We start from the raw sequence: 21,940 nt of genomic DNA, 5'->3' as shown, positions 1-21,940 counted from the left end.
TTGGGAAATCTTTTTGTATCCAAAATTGGCTTTAAACTTCTCCCCAACAGTATCTCGGACCTGCCTGATGTGTTCCTTGTTCTTCATGATGCTCTCTGCGCTTTAAACGGACCTCTGAGATGATCACAGTGCAGGTGCATTTATACGGAGACTTGATTACACACAGGTGGATTCTATTTATCATCATTATTCATTTAGGTCAACATTGGATCATTCAGAGATCCTCACTGAACTTCTGGAGAGAGTTTGCTGCACTGAAAGTAAAGGGGCTGAATAATTTTGCAAGCCCAATTTTTCAGTTTTTTTGTTAACAAAGTTTGAAATATCCAATAAATTTCGTTCAACTTCATGATTGTGTCCCACTTGTTGTTGATTCTTCACAAAAAAATTGTTTTATATCCTTATGTTTGAAGCCTGAAATGTGGCAAAAGGTCGCAAAGTTCAAGGGTGCCGAATACTTTCGCAAGGCACTGTACTATGATGGAAACATGGGGAGCTCCCAGTGCTAACTTTTTGATGGTGCATGCTGATGGTGGAACTGCTAGAGCCATGCAAACCCAGGAAAAAATGAATTCTCTGTTCACACCTAAGCCTACTTTTAGGACTCGTTCACATACAGTGATCGGACAAAAATTATGGAAACACCAGTTAAAATTTTTTTTTTTTTTTATTATTCCCTGCTGAACAGCTTCTGGGCATGCCCAGAAGCTGTGCATGGATGACGCACCTGCATCGGAAGTGACAAGCAGGGCCGGTGCAGTGCATTCTGGGACTTCCGACGTTATCGAAGAGGCCATCGAAGAGGACGCTCTGGCTTCAGCTGCCCACACCCGAGATGGCAGCGCTGGACAAGACATTTTCAAGGTAAGTATGTCTTCTAAAAAGGTAAGTGAACCCGGGGACAGTTCAGAGGCTATCATTGCTGAAATGCACTAGTCCTGACTGTCCCGGGTATTATTATGGAAAAAATAATTTTGAGGCCGGAACTCCACTTTAAAGGTTCTCTAACCCCAAAAACGTTCCAGAAATTCCTAGGACCCCTAATTAAGCAGAAGACTGAGGGGGGGGGGGTATTTGCCAGTCACCAGAGGCATATTTAAGTCTCACTGATTTTGTTTACAGTTTTAAAGTATTTATTGATTACCCACTTGACCTTCAAAAAGGTTTACCCCTATTTATGACCAGGTCATTTTTTTTGCGATACGGCAATGCATTACTTTAACCTACAACTAAATGTTAAATGACATTTTCCTTTTTTTTTTTAAAAAATGTTTTTAATGCACTCGGCGGGTTATATTTATAATTGTCAGCGACTACTTCTTTAATGCCTCTGAAAAGAACCTCTCAGGATATAAAAAGGGATACCACTGCTGACCTGTTCTTTAAAGGTGAAAACCTCAAGGCTGATCTTTACTTTCTTCATTACATCCAAAGTGTCAGAAAACCTGATATGTACAGGCTTGTTCCAGGTCACTAACTCACAGAATCTTTAAAAAAAAAAAAAAAAAAAAAAAAAAAAAAAAAAAAAAGTCAGAAACTGCTTCTCCCACTTTCCTAGCCTGACAAATTCCCTTTAAATCCTGGAAAGTTACATCTTAACCCCTTTTTTACGGCCGTCTTTTGTCCGGTGCTGTCCTGTCGGTTGAAAAGTGCTAAAGACTGCACACGAATTTTGTCGGCCAACAACAGCCGACTGCAGAAGTGATATCATGTGATGGTTAACTTTCCGTGTGTTTTTTCTTCTCTGAGCATGCCCAGTCTTGCTCATCTGCTGTTTGTCGGCCGAATTCTGTACTGACTGAGGAACAATCGGCCGTTCTGGTGTTGGCCAACAAAAATTTTAAAGCCTGAACACCAGATTCTGTTCGACCGAAAAGTCGCAGTCGGTTGTCGGAAGCATCATACTAACAAGCCGACAATCGGCCGATCGGTCGGTGGCCAAATATTTACGGCCGACAATCGATACGTGTGTACGGGCCTTTAGAAGATAGCCAAAGATGCATGTGCACTTCCAGTGCATTAAGACTGCCTTACATAGATACTGGTCTGTGTATGGAGCATGGAGCATGAATAATTTTATCAGAAGACCAGCATCTCTAGAGATCAGGAAGGTTCAAATTTCTCTCCAATCTATTTATTATAAATCACGATTCCATTCTGTTGAAGGATTGAAAGGATGTGCTGCAATGCATGCAAAAAAGGAACAGTTGAAATGCTCAACACATTAAAATTTCAGAATGCTTTGGTGTGAACTACTGTGTAGTGATTCACTAGAAATAATGTGTTCTATTTTTAATCTATCCAACCTATATTGCATGAAACGCTCCAAGACGTAACCATGTGTTAAAAGATTTCCATTCGAATAGATTAATAATTTAAGGAGTTGAGACTACATTCTGTAATCAGCAAAGACAGAGGGACAGCGTGGTTTATAAGGTTAGTGGATCTTACTAGGTGCCTAGTAATAGGGTTCATTAAAATATACATTTTTTTCCTGTAAAAACATTTGTACTTCTACATATTTTTTCCCCTCAAAAGTTGAACCTATCCTTTAAACTCACAGGTGCCAAACACAAGGCCCGCGGACCGAATGCGGCCCCCCAGGCCATTTCACGTGGCCCTCGCAGCTGCAGGACCCTCCTTGTCTCTGCCCCCACCTTGGGAGAAAGGCTCATTCTTTCCCACCCCCTTCTCAGCAGTCCACAGCAGAGAGGAAGTGCAGAACTCCTCCTACAGATCCTGCACCTCTCTGTGCAGCCGCAACACCACCTTGCCCCTGCCTCCCCTGGTTCCAGCATTTAGCAGACTCTGGAAGCTGACTCCAGCCCTCCTCTGGTTCTTCTCCAGACCCTGCACTTCTTCCCTGATCCATCCGCACCTTCTTCCGACAGCAGCACAAGGTGGGGGAGGGGTGCTTTGTGATGTAAGGAAGGGTGGGTGACTCTGATGGATGATGAAGGGTGGGGGGGGGGGGGGGGGGCTCTTGACATCTCATGTAAGGGGGCGTGTGGTGCTCTGGACATCTAATCTTATAGATATAACCGGCCCTTTGAGGGCAAACATAATGCTGATGCGGCCCGCGATGAAATTGAGTTTGACACCCCTGCTTTAACTCAATAGCTTACAAGCAACAATTGGAGGTCTATTTAAATATTTAAAAAAAATCATTTATTCAATGGTTTTTTTAATGATTTGCGCAATGTAATGAATAATACCAGTGTTGTGTGTAACCTCAGTTTCTATTTGTTTCAATAGCCATAAGAACATTCAACCATAAGAGTTAAGCTATTTTCCTGATGGTGAATGTTCTTTAACACTATAGGCTAAGAACATTCTATCAGCATTGGAATTATTGTGAAGGAGACCTCATCATTGTGTAGACTGTCTATAGAGATTCTTGTGCGAACGGCTGAACAAAAAGAGTGCTCAGTGAAAAGAACCTCCAGGTGCAGAGTGACGTGAAACATTTAGCAACAGTATTACTACCACCACTAAATGTGACCGCTACCTGCTTGTTGTTTCTCTAGTTATAATAGCAAGACAAAAATATTTATAATTTAATTATTGCATATTTTTGCAGTCAGATAAATACAATTATTGCATAAATTGATACGGATGTTCCCTGGCTCCGATTCGCGCTGCAGGAGGGGATGCGGCCAGGAGGGTACGTTTCTCCACATATGGTGGGATTGCCCACTTCTAAAACTTTTGGGATGCTATTCATCCCTGGATACAGAGATTGGCTATCACCCCTCCTGACCGTCCTCCTCTGCAGTATCTGTTTCATGACACCTGTTCTTCTATCAAAAAATATAAGCGTAGTGTAATTCTGTTTTTGCTGAATGCAGCCAAATGTCTGATCCCGAGGCATTGGAAACAGACCTCTTGCCCCACATTGTCTGAATGGAAGAGAGAGGTTAACTTGGTAATGGAGATGGAGAGTAGGGTGCTGACCTCATGGGGGCTGCAGACCCGCTTCAAGGACACCAGGACTGGGTGGAGGTTTTATTCGGAAGAGATCTCTGATCCATAGGATACTTGGGTTGGTCCCCTGGGAGACATGTGAGGGGCTTTCCTCGCAGGGAGCCCCTTTTAGCCGGGTGGTGCTTGTGTAACGTACACTCCAGGTTACCCCTTTTCATTCTTTCTTCCTTTTTTCCTCCTTTCTTCCTGTCCCTCTTGGCGGCTGTACTAGGAGCCATGTTTCTCTTTTCCTCCTACTCTTTCCTCTCTATTCTTAGGCTTTTTCTTTTAATATGCGATATGGATGGTATTGCAGACGCATGGTTTCAACTGGTACTGGTCATGATTTTTACCAGGCCGCTCCAGGGGAGCTTCTCAGGGGCCTGAGCTAGGTTGCTGGGACAGGACTTCCATGAGATTTACCCTCCGTCTGGCCATTAGGCACACTCCTCATATCGCTGCCACTGTCGGCTCTAAACGGGACTTTGTTTTCCTTTTCTGTGATGTACCACCATAACCTTTGTATTTCTTGTGTTACAGCCTTGTTTGATACTGTTTGTTCTTTCTACCCTTTGTTCTTGCAAACTTGAAAATAAAGAGGATTTAAAAAAATATATAAATTATTGCATATCAATATTTTGTAATTTAATACGGGTCCAGCAAGTGGCGCCCTCAGCTCCTTTTTACAAGTTTTCCAGGCTCTCCCTGTCTCCACTGTTAAAAATAAAATATGTTGCTTACAGCTTAAAGTAGAAACTTATAAGCAGTTAATCATCTTCATCTGTCTACACACAAATACAGAATAACAAACATTTAAAACAAATATATAAGGAATGAATAAAACTGGGCCAAAACAATGACAACACCCCTTTATGTAAAACAACCAACCCTATGTGTGGTCCTGTTGGCCGGGGGATAACTGCTGTAGAGGTAGTTTTGGGACACCAAGTGCAGTGGTCCTTGTAGTAACTGCATCAAGTGTGCTAGGTGTCATGGCTACAAACGGATTGTGCATGACATCTACAAGTACATGATAATATTGTATTGTACATAGATAACCTCCTTAACAACCTCTTTTTCTGGAAGGAAAAAGCTCTGAAATTGGAGCGGTTACGATTTTAAAATACATTTCTGCTAATGGTAACCATTAATACAAAAGCTGAGCAATTTAAAAACTATGCAGATTATTTTGTGGTTTTAGAGCACATCTAAAACGGATTTATGAAAATTGTAAGACATGTTCTTTATATTAGAGAAAAGAATACTGTTTATTGTAGATCCATGTTACCCAAGTAGATTTCCAATAAGACATACATACATTTAACATTGGGTCAAACGACAACCAATGCACTGGAATTTACAAAGCAAATGGATTGTTCATCAAGTGTTTACTACCATCATTAACCAAAGATTTGTCAGTATAGAAATGATTACACCTCCCAGCCATTCCGCTTTAACAGGGTAACCTTCTTGAAAATTCTGACAACTACATGAACTCTCCACTTATAAAGCAGTCAATGTGTGGAAAACATGTGACCTTGGCTTTCATGGTTTTATTTTTCAGATAAAACAGCTCAGAACACAAGAATGATTATCTTCCAACGCTGTTCTGAAACACTGCAGATGTCCCCACGACATTGTGAATGATAAAAAATATCAAGATTTACAGCAATAGCATGGAAAAAAAAAAAAAAAAAATCAGACACGCAAGGTAACAACAGCTAAAATTCTCTGTTTCCAAATATGGGTTAGTAATTCTGTTTTTAATATATGTACAACTAGATGGTTGCACCGCCAAGAATAAGCAATCACAATGGCACTGCAATGAGCAAAAAAAAATAAAATATAAATTCTAGATGAAGAGACAATGTACAGTACATCTTGTATGTGGTTTCCAAAAATTAGCATTGAGTATAAGGAAGAAAAACAGGTTTACTATTCCTAGTGACATAGGCACTTGTGTAAAAATACCACCCCAATTTACAGACCATAAAAAATACATTTGAGCACTTCTGCAAAAGGAAATGTAGCGTTCTGTACAAATCTATTTATTATGGTCAAAACTAAAAATAACATTTACATTTTTTTATTTTTTTTTTTAGTAAAAAAAAAAAAAAAAAAAAAAAAAAAAATCATAGAGCAAACTGTAGCCTCCTTTCCAACAAGCAGAAGCAGCTTTTGCGCTGTGGGAGAGTCTACTCTATACCCTTATTAGATGTTCAGCCAAGCCTCGGGAAATGCAGCTTCAGCTGCACTCTTTTTGGATTATCCCTAATTCTTTAGGTACCCTTTGTCATATATTAAATATGCATTTCTAAATAATAATGTATATAATGTGTGTGTGTGTGTGTGTGTGTGTGTGTGTGTGTGTGTGTGTGTGTGTCTCTCTATCTATATAGAAACACACACACTTGTCAAAAGCCTTTATAAAACATTAGCAAATTTAGTAAACATTATAAAACATGCATTCAATCTAAGCAACAATCAAAATAATAGGTTACTTACAAATCTATAAAATAAAAAAGTAATAGAAGAAGAGAAGAGGTTGGGCTCGGTTCACATATATGCAAGCATGTTTGCACGTGAATGTTGAGGGTACGGCAGCCCAATGATTTTAATGGCCTGTCTGCAAGAAGCACGGAAACCAAGCAAGGGTCCTCGACCCTTTTTAAAAAAAATCATGCCTCGGCTGCTGATGCATGAGGTTGCCATTAGGAGTTAATGGTACCCCTGACCATTTGCTAAAGTGCAAACAGTTTCTCTGCAGGTCAGGAACGCATGGAATTTTGTGTTCTACACACAGATAGCCATGAACATAGTCTTGCTGTTTAGGTCATTGTTAGTTTTTTCCATACACTTTAAGGAAAAAATTTTACCACTGTGCCTATTCTAGCTCACAAATAATTGAAGTTAAACTTTTTATGGTTGTAGTCCAAAATAGAGTGGAAATTGTTAGAATCTCAGAGACAGCAATAAAAACCTAAATAAATATATGCCTTAAAGTTTTCAACAATGTAACCCACTGAGAATATCTCATATTACTGTTATAACCAGCTCCATTATAGATAAAAACTAATAAAGGTTCCCCCCACCCTAACAAAATTACAAATCAATATACTGTAAGTGTGTGGAACATCTGGTTCTAAAAGCTGTAGCGATTTCCAAAATAACGTTTAAAGTGGAACTAAAATGTTCCACCGCCACTGAGCACCACAAACTGAAAAAAAAAAACACTATTTAATTCATTTTCAAAATTGTAAGCAAACTCACCCACCTATCCATGTCTCCATGCTTTATTTTGTGTATTACATGCATGTGAGATAGGAAACTTAGAGATTGTCAGCTCCTTGAGGGCAGGGACTTATGTTAATGTAAAGTACTCCAAATTGTCAGTGGTATATAAATACCTGTAATAACTAAATAAATATTAAAGTTTTGGCTGGATATACACTTGTAAATCCCAACAATAAAACGTTCTTATTTGCTCCTATTTGGTCTGCTAAATATACATTTTTTGTTATATTTGTTATACATGGTCAATTAATGAAAAGAAAAAAAAAAAAAAAAAGTTGAAATCCCGTGAACTGTTAATTTCCAATGCTCTCTTAGAAATTCAAAAGCTAAAAAGTTGGATTTTTGCTTAATCGTAAAATCCTTTTCTTGGGGTACATAAAAGGACACAGGATGAATATTTAGGTACATAAAGGTAATGCTGCTGCCGTCTTCAAGAGATTGGACACTGGAAAACAAAAGCAGTAAGGACAGCCCAGTATAAGCCCTTCTACTCCCAGCATGCCTCAGTTTTGTAGCAAGCAATGGCAGGAATATAAAGAAGATGGGGTTTCATATAACCCTCATCTTCTGTATGGAATGGCAGAAGGGGTTAGTTAGTTAAATAATTCAGGTGGTATCAAAGTTAGTCATAGGTTTATTGAGGCCTAGTTATTTCAGTCAGGAGTCAGTGAATGAACTTTTGACCTGGGTAAATAATTGGGTCAAGTTCTCCCGCTCTTAGGTAGAGTATCTGGGCAGAATTCAAATTATGACTGCTTTCCCGCCCTTATCTAAGCTATCGCTAGGCAGATTAGCGCGCGCCCCCCGAACTCCCGCCTGAATTCCCCTGCTCCTGACTAGGATCCAGTTCTAGCTGGCTCGGCGGGGGGCTATTTAAGCGGTGACTGAGGGTCTCCTGGTCACTTCATCTCCTCAGGACCAGTGTACTACTGTCTCCCCCTCCCCCCCCCCCTTTTTATGTCGCGGCCAGTTATTTAATTATTGGCTTGTTGCTGTCGCCTTAGCCAAGGTGCTAGGGTGGACTTTGGTTTTTTTAAAAAAAAAAAAAAAAAAAAAAAGGTATTTATCTGTGAGTGTGGAAAATGTTCTTTAAAATGTTGATGTCATAGTGTCAGCCCGAGCCGTCTGGCTGGGCTGCTGGATGTTTTTATCTTTAAAAGTGAAGTTGAATAAATAAAGTATCTGAGTTTTTATATATTTATTAAGCCAATAATAAAAAACAGCCGCGGCCTTTGTCCAAACCAATTTCCTGTGTGGTCTTATTTATTTCAGGTTTATTAGATTAAGGGTTTTTAATTTTAATGTTTAAGGCATCCTGAGTGCCATTTCCATAGACCACAGGAAAACAAGGAAAAAGGACCTATGTTCCATAATGTACTACAACAAAAATATTTAACAGCAAGTCACAAATCCTGCTTTCTTAATCGTATATTATTAGACACAGTATTTTGGTAACATGAGGACGTCCAAAAGCATTGCAAATACGGTGCATTGCGAAAGTATTCGGCCCCCTTGAACTTTTCAACCTTTTGCCACATTTCAGACTTCAAACATAAAGATATAAAACAGTAATTTGTTGTGAAGAATCAACAACAAGTGGGACACAATCATGAAGAGGAACGAAATTTATTGGATATTTCAAACTTTTTTAACAAATAAATAACTGAAAAATTGGGCGTGCAAAGTTAATACTTTGTAGCGCCACCTTTTGCGAACCATTCCATTGTAGATTTTGCTTTATGTTTTGGATCAATGTCTTGTTGGAAGACAAATCTCCGTCCCAGTCTCAGGTCTTTTGCAGACTCCATCAGATTTTCTTCCAGAATAGTCCTGTATTTGGCTCCATCCATCTTCCCATCAATTTTAACCATCTTCCCTGTCCCTGCTGAAGAAAAGCAGGCCCAAACCATGATGCTGCCACCACCATGTTTGACAGTGGGGATGGTGTGTTCAGGGTGATGAGCTGTGTTGCTTTTACGCCAAACATAACATTTTGCATTGTTGCCAAAAAGTTCCATTTTGGTTTCTTCCACATGTTTGGTGTGTCTCCCAGGTGGCTTGTGGCAAACTTTAAACAACACTTTTTATGGATATCTTTAAGAAATGGCTTTCTTCTTGCCACTCTTCCATAAAGGCCAGATTTGTGCAGTATACGACTGATTGTTGTCCTATGGACAAAGTCTCCCACCTCAGCTGTAGATCTCTGCAGTTCATCCAGAGTGATCATTGGCCTCTTGGCTGCATCTCAGATCAGTCTTCTCCTTGTATGAGCTGAAAGTTTAAAGGGACGGCCAGGTCTTCGTAGATTTGCAGTGTTCTGATACTCCTTCCATTTCAATATTATCGCTTGCACAGTGCTCCTTGGGATGTTTAAAGCTTGGGAAATCTTTTTGTATCCAAATCCGGCTTTAAAATTCTCCACAACAGTATCTCGGACCTGCCTGGTGTGTTCCTTGTTCTTCATGACGCTCTCTGCGCTTTAAACGGACCTCTGAGACTATCACAGTGCAGGTGCATTTTTACGGAGACTTGATTACACACAGGTGGATTGCATTTATCATCTTATCATCATTAGTCATTTCGGTCAACATTGGATCATTCAGAGATCCTCACTGAACTTCTGGAGAGAGTTTTCTGCACTGAAAGTAAAGGGGCTGAATAATTTTGCACGCCCAATTTTTCAGTTTTTTATTTAACAAAGTTTGAAATAATCATGAAGTGGAACAAAATTTGTTGGATGTGTCCCACTTGTTGATTCTTCACAAAAAAATTGCAGTTTTACATCTTTAGGTTTGAAGCCTGAAATGTGGCAAAAGGTTGAAAAGTTCAAGGGGCCGAATACTTTCGCAATGCACTGTAAGGGGTGAGCAACGCAAAAAACAAAATGCCTACAGATCCACAACAAAACAAGTCTAACAGAGGGCCTCAAAAGTATCTGAAGAACCATACAACACAGGGCAACATCAGCTGAGGCCTGAACAGAAGACCAGGTAGTCATCCAAATCTTAGAAACATGCCTAATGCTGAAAAGCCCAGAGGCATTAATCAAGAGAAAAATGCCTTCTAGGTACAATGGTAAGACTTTATGTGAAGTTGATTTCCTGTGGAAATAACCCATTCTGACAGGCCTTTTCCCCTCAACAGCCAGGCTGGTAAAGCCAGCAACCAAGCAACAGGAGGCAAATCAGTCATAGGGACACAGGAGATTGGGGGGGGGGGGGGTCATAAAGATTCTGCCAAGAGTCTAATGAAGTGTGAGTATCACATCCACCTGGGTCAGTTCGGTGCAATGAGAATCAGAATGCCCTCCATCTCGGTCTCGTAGAGTAAATGTGGAAAGAGTATTAAATGAGGGAGGGAAGGTGTAGATTAAGTTGAATAATGTTATGACTCTGTGCTATCTACAACAAACACTCCCCTAACACTAATTCTTTAGTACAGCTGGCAGAAACGTCAAACATCCCCACAGTGTCCTACAATCTTGTAAATAAATGTGTTCCAGCACTGCTCAGTAAAAAAAAACGTATAACCCTCAGACATAGTCTCAAGAATTTGTAATGAGGAAACGCGTAGACTGGAAGCAACAATATCACGCAGAGCTACCGAAAGTGCAGATCTGCTTCACAGCTTTGAAGGAAATATACATTGTTTTTTACGTAAATTATATTCTAAAAAAAGTGCTTTGTATTTTAACTGCATTACACTATGGAAGTCCTCTTTCCTCTGAACTTAACCTAGACCGATGCCACAGGCATAATTCCAGTACAGTTTTATAGACATGACAGTTGGCTCTCTTGTAACAGCCACCGGAGGGGCTAACTAGCTGCTCAATTGCTATTACAAGTAGTTGGAGGGGAAGTCCCCCCTCCTCCCGTGGCTTGCTCGGGCTCTCCAATGGGAGACCTGAGCTACCAGATGGCATATCCGCCGGCTAGTTAGCTACCCAAACAAAGCTGGGATCGGCTTTGATGGGGTCTCCGCTATGGTAACCTGGAAGCGATGACATGACATCACTTACTCGGATGTCAACATTGCCATTTTTTAAAAATCGAAAGTATTCAAAACCACTGATCTTGGTGTTTTGAATGCTTTCAAAGGGCAGAGGAAGGATTTGGGGTCTTAAGGAGCCCAGATCCCTCCATAAAGAGTACCTGACATGTGCATTTTGCTGTCACAAAGGATGTTTACATTCCTTGTGACAGCAGGAAAACTAATCAAAAAATAAATCATGTTACGGCAACAGTGTAAATAACATCAAGAAAAATACATTTTCTAGCATAAAAAAACAAAATTGTTACATGTAAACAAAGTGCCAGAAAAAGCTAACACTACATTTTTTCTTGTGGAGAATACAATTTACTCCCACTTCTTGAAGGGGTATACATGTCTGGTAAGAAGGGATATTGGCATGAATTGAAACGATGTTCTAATATCATTTGTGAGTAATACCCCCCTAGATCATCCTTTTTAGCCTCTATATCATTCTCGAGAAAAACGGTGTAAGGACTGCATGATTTTTGGAGTAAAAGAAAGGAATTAGTCCTGGTGATGGTGTCTGCTGCATTCACGTGTGGGGTGGGAAAAAAAAAAAAAAAAAACACGATCATGATTATTTTTTTCCCAACTATTTATATACAGTATTATAGCTTTTTATGTGACAACACTGAAGAAATTACACTTTGCTACAATGTAGTGAGTAAAGTAGTGAGTGTACTGCTTGTATAACAGTGTAAATTGGCTGTCCCCTCAAAAAAAACTCAACACACAGCCATTAATGTCTAAACCACTGGCAACAAAAGTGAGCACACCCCTAGATGAAAATGTCCAAATTGGGACCAAAGTGTCAATATTTTGTGTGGCCACCATTATTTTCCAGCACTGCCTTAACCCTCTTGGGCATGGAGTTCACCAGAGCTTTACAGGTTGCCACTGGAGTCCTCTTTCACTCCTCCATGACGACATCACAGAGCTGGTGGATGATTTGGGGCTTTTCCACTGCATGGAACCGAACGGTTCGGCTCGCTTTTGTGCTTTTCCACTGCTGGTACCGCATGGTATGGTGTAGGAACGGTTCGGTACGGTACGGCGGCGCTTTTCCACTACATGCAACCCGAACAGTACGGCTCTCTAAAACAGTACCACCTCAATTGTGGTTCCAAGAGGTACCATACTGGTACCATATCCCACAATCCTTTGATGCAGTCACTACTAGCCACTGATTGGTCAGAGAATCGTTATCCCACCCACTTACTTTAGTACTACTTTAGTGAAAAAGCAAACCATACCAAACTGTACCAAACCGTTCCAACACTGTACCATGCGGTATCATGCAGTGGAAAACCAAACCGGGCCAAGCTGGTACTTGCAGTGGAAAAGTGCCATTAGAGACCTTGCGCTCCTCCACCTTCCGTTTGAGGATGTCCTACAGATGCTCATTAGGGTTTAGGTCTGGAGACATGCTTGGACAGTCCATCACTTTTACCCTCAGCTTCTTTAGAAAGGCACTGGTCATCTTGGAGGGGTGCTTGGGGTCGTTATGCTGAAAATACTGCCCTGCTGCCCAGTCTCTGAAGGGAGGGGGATCATGCTCTGCTTCAGCATATGTTGGCATTCATGGTTTCCTCAATTAACTGTACCTCCCCAGTGCTTGCTGCACTCATGCAGCCCCAGACCATGACACTCCCCACCATGCTTGACTGTAGGCAAGGCACACTTGTCTTTGTATTCCTCACCTGGTTGCCACCACACACCTGCTTGACACCATCTGAACCAAATAAGTTTATCTTGGTCTCATCAAACCACAGGACATAGCTCCAGTAATCCATGTCCTGTGTCACATGACACCGGGGAGGGAAAACGGCTAATTGGGCCCAATTTGGACATTTTCACTTAGGGGTGTACTCACTTTTGTTGCCAGCGGTTTAGACATTAATGGCTGTGTGTTGAGTTATTTTGAGGGGACAGCAAATTTACACTGTTATACAAGCTGTACACTCACTACTTTACATTGTAGAAAAGTGTCATTTCTTCAGTGTTGTCACATGAAAAGATATAAGTAAATATTTACAAAAATGTGAGGGGTGTACCCACTTTTGTGAGATACTGTATACACTACACTATGGAGAGGTTTTTTTTCCTGCCTCTCTCTAAGGCCCCTTTCACACTTATGCGACCTAAAAGTTGCGCGATTTTTACTGGACTTGAAGCAATGCCTGTGTAATCTTGAGGTCTATGGACCTCAAAACGCATCAAAGTTGGACCAAAGTACTGCAGGGACTACTTTGAAGTCGCACAGATATGAACGGTACTCACTGGAAATCATGGAGAATGACTTGTCATTCCACTTTGCAGTCTTAAGTCGCAGGACAAGTAGCACAAGTGTGAAAGGGGCCTAAACCAAGTTAAAAAAAATAAGCCTAGTGATGATTGGGGAGTGGATCCATTTATTGAACTCTAGACAACCCTTTCGTCTGCTTGAAAAAAAACATAATAATTGAGAAACTGCTCTTTAAATCACTTATTTTTAAACGGGCCAATATTTTCTAGTGAGCCCTATACATTTTCCAAATTCACAAGATGACGGTGAAGTAGTAGTGGTGACTGACAAATATACTGTATATTTGAAAGGACTCACTCAATTATGTTGCACTTCACTTATTTATTTACACAGTTTGTTTTACAATAGTGATTTCACTTTATTGCACCATATGCACATTTTATGAGGGTTGTAAGTTTTACTGAGTAGCGCGGGAACACATTTATTCAGTAGATTAGGTTGAATTGATCTTACGGCATTATCAAGGCATCTACTGCAAATGATAGAGTATCCCTTGGCATGGAGAAAACTTGGTTTGTTGTTGAATTGGAAGCTGGGAGGTCCACATCCAGTGTCCCACACCTGTGAATTAGGTATTGGAACACCTCAGGAGTATTCCACTAGTCCACACCTGAAAGGTCTATGGCAGACATGGCTGGAATGTGAAGCTCCACCCAAGCCAATATTTAGTCGGCTTCTCTGCGAGACTTCTAGTTTCTCCATGATGATCAATGTATGCCACTGCTGTGGCATTGTCTGGCTGAATATGGACCAGATGACCTTGCAGTCAAGACATCCAGTGTTGCAGGGACAACCAAATTGCTTCAAGCTCCAGAATACTGACTGGAAGAGGAGTTTCCATTGGCGACCAAGTCCCCTGTACCAAGAAGATATCCAGGATTACTCTCCAGCCTGATAGGTTGGCATCCATCATGAGAACCCTCCAAGGTTGGCATCTATCATGAGAACCCTCCAAAGGAAGGATTTTTGTGACTTCAGCGCCAGACTTACGAGTTAGGCACATGTGACAGTCTAGGTCAGGGGTGTCAAACTGGTGGCCCTCCAGCTGTTCCAGAACTACAAGTCCCATCATACCTCTGCCTAAGGGAGTCATACTTGTAACTACAAAGCCTCATGGGACTTGTAGTTCCGCAACAGCTAGAGGGCCACCAGTTTGACACCTGTGGGCTAGGTACTGACCCCTCCCGTCCCACACAGCTGGAATGGTAAGTCACAGCAGTTTGGCGTGAAATTGGGAATATTGAATTTCCTCTGCAAAAGTGGAAAGTTGGTCAGCTCCTGGACACCAGGGCCTGAATGTTGAAGAGAAGGAGGGTCTGGAGTTTGCCAAGAGGGGAGGATCTAGACGTCCTGGGACTAGATGGCCACAAAAGCAAAAGCCCCCCCCCCCCCACAAACACACATACTTTAATGACATAAGGACTTGCTTATGGTGCTGGAAGATTATAGAGCCCTGGTGAAGACTACAGGCAGCTGTTCTGACACATATTGCCAAGGCATGGTCTGCCATTTTCTCAATCAGGAACTGATCGCAAGCAATGATATACAGCAAATGCAGAAGATAGTGCATGTAGCCAGAGAGTGTTCAAAAGAGGCTAGAATAACTGAGCAGCACTGGGGGGTGCAAAAAATGATGGGAAAATTTATGGCAACAGTAAACAAAAAAAAAAACATGGTCTTACAATACATTGTGCTTTAGCAAGGGTTTGAATATACTTTAAGCACACGTCAACACACACACACATTTACAAAAAGGAAGAGAACTCATTGCTCTAGGTCAGTGGTCCTCAACCCTGGTCCTCAGGGCCCACTAACAGGCCAGGTTTGCAAGATAACTGAAATCCATCCCAGATGATATCATTTGCTGCTCAGTGATTGCAGTACTCTAGTCTGCATCTCCCCAAGGTAATACCTAAAATCTGGCCTGTTAGTGGGGCCTGAGAACCGGAGTTGAGGACCACTGCTCTAGGTGATTTCAGAAGCCTAATGACACACCGGTGCACGCCTCGGCTCGCCTCCGTGGATAATCAAATGTAGAAGAAATGGCTGCACTCCAGGTGTGATCAAAATCCAGGTTTATTAGCTGAACATCCCAATGTGACAAATGTGGCAAGGTAGACGCGTTTCACACGATAGTATGTGTGCTTAATCATTACTAATCACACACATTATATATATATATATATATATATTTTGAACACATATAAACTTTTTGTTGTACTTTTCTGAGCCCCAACCTAATCCAGCGATGTGCATAAGAGCCTTCGCTGAGACAGCAGCGGTAGCCATTGGCTCCCACTACTGTTAATCACAGCCAGTGAGCCAATGAGGAGAGAGAGAGCGACGAGCCGTACCCAGTGTGTGAATGGACACAGAACAGCAGCTCAGGAGTGTGTCTGCTTGGGTGTCCCCATAGCAAGCTGCTTGCTATGGGGGACACTCAGCAGGAGGGAGGAGCCAGGAGAGACGGTGAGGGACCTGAAAAGAGAAGGATTGGGGCTGGCTACTCTGTGCAAAACCATTGCACAGTGCAGGTAAGGGTGACATGTTTGTTATTTAAACCAACACAAGCCTTTAAAGCAGTTGTAAACCGCTGTTTTTTTTTTTTTTTTTTTCGGATCTGCAAGGTAAAGGCATAATGTGCTAGTATGCATCACGTATTAGCACATTATGTGAAATGTACCTAAAAACGAAGCCCGCCATCAATGCAATGTAATCGCTGGAGGCAGCATCCATCTTCTCCCAGTTTTCCTTCCCGGTCCCTGGACTCCGTCTGTGTGACAGGCCAGAGCCTCGATGACGTCACTCCCGTGCATGCGCAGGGGAGTGGTCATTCGCGGCACAGGTATCTGAAGGAACGGCATGGGTGGCCTTTCCTCCAGAGCGCATGCGCCGATGACATCATCGGCTGCATGTAATGTAAATATCCCCTAAACAGTACATGTTTAGGGGATATTTTATAGTACCTATAGGTAAGTCTTTGTTTTATTTTTTAACTCGGGAGGGTGGTTCAGGTAAAAGGAGATAGTTGTGCAAGATTAAGTTGAACTCAGTATGGCCTCGGTATGGGTTACTTGATATGGTGCTATGGAAGGCGGTGCTTTATAAATAAAATATAAGCTCTGTGGATGCTGAAGAACAATTACGGTTTAATATGGTTGTATAGTTTTGCCCAGTGTAATTCGGATTACTGGGAATCTGAATTAGCATTTCTAAACCCGGAATCCATAGTGGACACACAATTTAATTATTTAATAATATAGAAAGAAAATGGGTACGCTGTGTTCAGTGTATGAAACCTTATAGGAGTCAAACAGACTGGTAAATATAGATGACAGAGCTAGCATGTGACATAGGAAGGACTAAATTCAATATGGATTGTTTCTATTGTTATTCATAAAGCCAGCAGTGTATTACCACTCCCATGAAGTCAGTAGTTGGGGAACCCCCTGATCTGGAACAGTCAGACCTGGTTAGAATTGTGAATGTTGCTGAGAGTGAAGCTGACCGGAAAGATCCATGTGTAGTGACGTTATGTTTAACCCCGAGCTCCCGGCTAACAAATATAAATATGCTGCTTAGGCACTTACTGTTTCTTACATAACAAAATTCTTCAGATATAAAAAATTCATGCCCCTTACTGTAATTTTGGCTGCTGCAAATTAAAAGCCAAATGTTAGCAAAATCAGTCCGGTTTTGTATATACAGGCATACCCCACTTTTAAGTACACAATGGGACCAGAGCATGTATGTAAAACGAAAATGTACTTAAAGTGAAGCAATACATTTTTTCATTTCTCAATGCATGTAAATACACTAGCTCCATAGGAAATCTTGGTCAGCTTGACATGGCATTGCTCCCAAACCATGTGATAAGGACACCAAGCTTGGGGAGCATGTTAAGGGGATCCAGGACTATGACATGGTAGATTACCTAGGCAAGTTGGCCGGCCACAAAAAGGATATGTTGTAGTCCTGGGTCCCCTCTCGATGCTCCCTAAGTTTGGTATCCCTGTCACTTATGGTTTGGGAGCAGTGCCATGTCAAGCTGACCAAGATTTCCTATAGACGCCAATGTTAAAAACCGGGAGTAGTGTCATGCCAAGCTGACCAAGCTGTGTCCTTACTTGCGAGTGTATGTAAAGTGAGTGTACTTAAAGCGGGGTATGCCTGTACTGCATTTAGAAGAAACATTCAACTTGATAAAGCCTTAATTATTACCACCCAGACCCTTAAAATTATCCCTCATTCCAGTCACTCTGAGTGCCCCCCCCCCCCCCCTGCAGACCATTATGATTACCTCCCTTCTGGACTATAATTAATAATTTCCTTAGAGCCCAGTAAAATGATCCCATTCTAGACCATTAAGATCCACCCCTCCCTTGCAGACCATTAAGATGATCAATCCCCTCCCCCTCCTAGCAGACCATTACAATTACCCCCCTTCTAGACTATTATGAATAATTCCCTTTCAGACCATTATGAATACCCCCTCCCCTCCTTTCAGACTCATACACACCTAGCCCCTCTTCCAGACCATAAGGATTACACACACACCATGTAGACCAATCAAATATAGCCCCTTCTGACATAACACCCCCTCTTCCAGAGTATTATGAATAATAACCCCCCCCCCCCCCCGCCACTGCAAACTCCAAATTACCCTCTCTCCCAGACCATGAAGGATTACCTGCCACAATCCCCCCCACCTTCCAGATCATTAAACTTAACCCCTTCCAGACCATTTTAATGATCCCCCCCTCTCCTTTCAGACTCTTACAACTACCCCTTCTTCTAGACCATTATAATTACATCCCCCCACCCCAAGGTTCAAAAACATTAGCCCCTTTTACCCCATTATAATTACCCTCCTTCCAGACTACTATAATTAATTCACCTTCCAGACCAATAAAATTACCCACTTCTAGATCATTATGATGCCCCCCCCTTCAAATGTTTATAACTACCCCCTCATCCAGACCGTTAGGAATACCACTCCCCCCACCTTTGAAGACCATTATAATTACTCCCCTTCCAGACTTCTATGATTAATTCACCTTCCAGATCACTAAAATTACCCACTTCTAGATCATTATGATTCTCTCCCCCCCCCCCCCCCCCAATTCTTACAACTACCCCCTCATCCAGACCATTAGGAATGCTGCTCCCCCCCACATTTGAAGACCATTATAATTACACTATAAAAATGACCCCTTTCCAGACTATTAGCGTTATTCTGAAGATCATCTCCTAAAATAATAATTTGCTTAGCAAGTGTTTTCTTCCCATCCAGAGCGGAGACATAGAAGAGGGGGGAGGTGTTATGCAAGCAGTTTTCTAACAATGATGTCACAGTGCTAGAGCAAACACATTCTCCAATTCCCCCCGCTAGTATTCAGCGCTGTTATATATAGAAACCACCACTACCTGCAGGCTGGTGTGTGTACAAACGCTGAGAGCACACACTTCTGTTCATTCTTGCAGTGACGTCACCTCCATCAGTCCACTCTATAGCTGGAAGTAGAATGGATTCACCAAGGCTGGGGGCTACATGCAAGGAATACAATGGTGGTCCAGCACAGGGAAGCCTATGAATGAGGATGGGGGGGGGGGTGATGAGCAGCACATGGGGGGGGAGATCTGGCTGACACATTATAACATACATATAACAGAGCAGGCATGAGTCACCCTGCAGCTCTCTATACAAGGATGGGCTGCAATCTAATGTCTATATACGGTGTGATCATAAAGGATGTCATGCAGGAGTGGAACACTAGGCTTCCACTTCCCATCCTTGTATGTCCTCATATACTCCCCTCTGATCACTGACCTCCCTGCACACAGGTGAAGGCAAATAATACAAAGTGTACAGCAGACATGACAGGAGGGGAGCACTGCTACAATGGATCAGCAGCCATCCCTACAATGGATCAGCAGCTATCCCTACAATGGATCAGCAGCTATCCCTACAATGGATCACCAGCCATCCCTACAATGGATCACCAGCCATCCCTACAATGGATCACCAGCCATCCCTACAATGGATCACCAGCCATCCCTACAATGGATCACCAGCCATCCCTACAATGGATCACCAGCCATCCCTACAATGGATCACCAGCCATCCCTACACTCAGCATTCTGCATGGATAGATGGGGAATGGCTATGAATGGCTCCATCTTCAATGGTGTGCACCTGTAAGTAGGACTTACCGCTCAGGGGGTGTCCTAGAGATCGGTCCCGGCTCATACTTTGCAGGTGTTGGGTTCCAATCCAGGTGCAGAGGGCTCAGGACCAGGCAGCGCTGCCTCCGCTCTCTGTTTACTTTGCCTATTGCATCGCCCTCCCCGCTGCGGTCTCTGCGTCTCCCAGCCTGGCTGCTGCTGCTGCCGGAATACGTCACGCTATGTGTAGGCTCACCTTGCTATTCACAAACACGGCGTACGTACACTCCGCACCAGGCTGCTGACAGTCCAATGGAGAGCGTCCGATCCATCGCCGACCCCACGTAATTATCCGTCCCCGACCGCCAGCGGCGTCATGTCTCTGACGTGTGGATCGGCACTCCGGAGGATTTCCCGGCCTGATCAGAACGTGCAAGGCTGTGTATGGGAATCTCTGATCGCCTACATAGAGCGTAGCGCTGTACAACACTGACTGACACCCCCTGATAGAGGAATACAACCGAACTGACACTTTCATCTGCTTAGAAATGGCAGTTCAACATATTCTGATCCTCTGTACATGTCATGTTGGCTTCTTACTACATTCTGCCATAGAGAGACACACAGAAGCTGCCATTTCCCACATTTCCATATGAAAATGCTAAGCCGCCTGGCTGTCACTGTGATCCTAGGCTGCATTCAGTGCAACTGCCCTAGCCCCCCCTCCCCCCTTGACAGAAGAGGCCTCCCTCTATACATAAATTATATAAAACAATATAAAGAAATGATATACAATATTAAAATATATAATATAAATACATTCTTTAGAGGGCCAGATCACACCACGTGCAGTCCAGTACGTTTTTTTTTTTTTTTTTCTGCAGCAAAAACGCATGGAAAATAGATTATATGGTTTCCGATGGCATAGTTCACACCAGTGCTTGCAGTTTCAGTGCGTTTCAGAAAAAAAAAGTAGAATATGCTGCATTTTTCCTGCACTGGACTGTACTGGAACGCTGTAAAACGCATAAAAAATGCACCTAAACTAAATGCACCAAAATGCACTGGAACACACCTGTCCTTATTTAAGTTTAAGAAGAAAAAAAAAAGGGGGGGGGATGCACTGGACTGCATTACAAATGCACCAAAAACGCACAGGAATGCATCAAAAACATTCATGTAGGAACACATCCGGACTGCGTTTCTATGGTATGAACTGGCCCTGCGAGTATGTAAACCCAACATTTTATATTCCTGATATGTGCCTACTTTACCATGTATTTGTATGAGAAAGTCTCTTGTTCTCTTTGTATTGCTTCCTTTGTGTGAAATCCTTTGTGTTCCTGCCAGTCCCTCTGCTTTCCTACAAAAAATTACCATACTATAAGCAATATGTTATAAGCAGGATAACACAGCGTGGTCCGTTCTCTAGCTATACGGGGAACTCAGCCTGCTCTCCTCCAATAATCAGACTTGTCTTGAGCCCCTCCCCCCTTCCCCCAGCCATTCACTGAGAGGATCCGTGTTCTGCTGTTTCTCCTCCCCCAGCTCTTTTGCAGCTGAGAACAGAGGAAATGTGATCACATATTAAAAAAAAAGAGGGAAACAAAGAGATTTATAATGTTTATATTTATACATAAGTGTTTTAGACCCGGTCCACACTGCCGCAACTTGTCGGGCGACTTGTCAGCCTGACAAGTCACGCTCTCTCGCAGTCCATTGACTGCTACAGGACCCGTTCTAATAGGAGCGACACAAGTCACTCCGAATTAGAAAAAGGGTCCTGTACTACTTTGGGGCGACCTCGGAGCGACTTGCATAGACTTCCATTATGTGAAGTCCATTCAAGTCGCTCCGAAGTCGTGGTGCATGGCAATGCACAAGTCGCCCCCGCCCGAAGTAGTACAGAGTCGTGTCGCCCCAGTGTGAACCGACTCTAAGGCTGCATTCACATGTCAGCGTATGGATCGCGGGCGGAATCGCCGCGATTCCGCCCGCGATCCGGAAATCATTGCAAATCAGGGGACGCCTGTGCGTTGCCCGTGATTTGCAATACCACCCCAAACGCTGAGCGATGTTGCCGCGATTTCCGCCTGCCGAATTGCGGTAACATCGCGCAAAAAAAAATCGCGGGACGCATTACGCCCAAAAAAGTACACGAGCTTCTTTGGAGCGTATTGC

The 21,940-nt window shown here is 42.6% G+C and overlaps 1 protein-coding gene across 2 annotated transcripts in view; it reads right to left on the bottom strand.

Moving 5' to 3' along the window:
- Window positions 1–20,039, bottom strand: part of DTNA (dystrobrevin alpha) — a 366,042-nt gene extending 346,003 nt beyond the window's left edge. The window contains exon 1 of one of the 2 annotated variants that reach the window (XM_082258701.1): window positions 20,016–20,039. The gene's annotated coding sequence lies outside the window, so the exon portion shown is untranslated. The other variant, XM_082258699.1, reaches the window with a different exon arrangement.
- Window positions 20,040–21,940: the final 1,901 nt, after the last annotated feature.

Source organism: Pelophylax lessonae, assembly GCF_965119305.1.
Source record: "Pelophylax lessonae genome assembly, chromosome: 5".
Lineage (NCBI taxonomy): Eukaryota > Metazoa > Chordata > Amphibia > Anura > Ranidae > Pelophylax > Pelophylax lessonae.
Note: the sequence above shows the minus strand (reverse complement) of the source record. Positions and strands in the feature narration are given on the sequence as shown.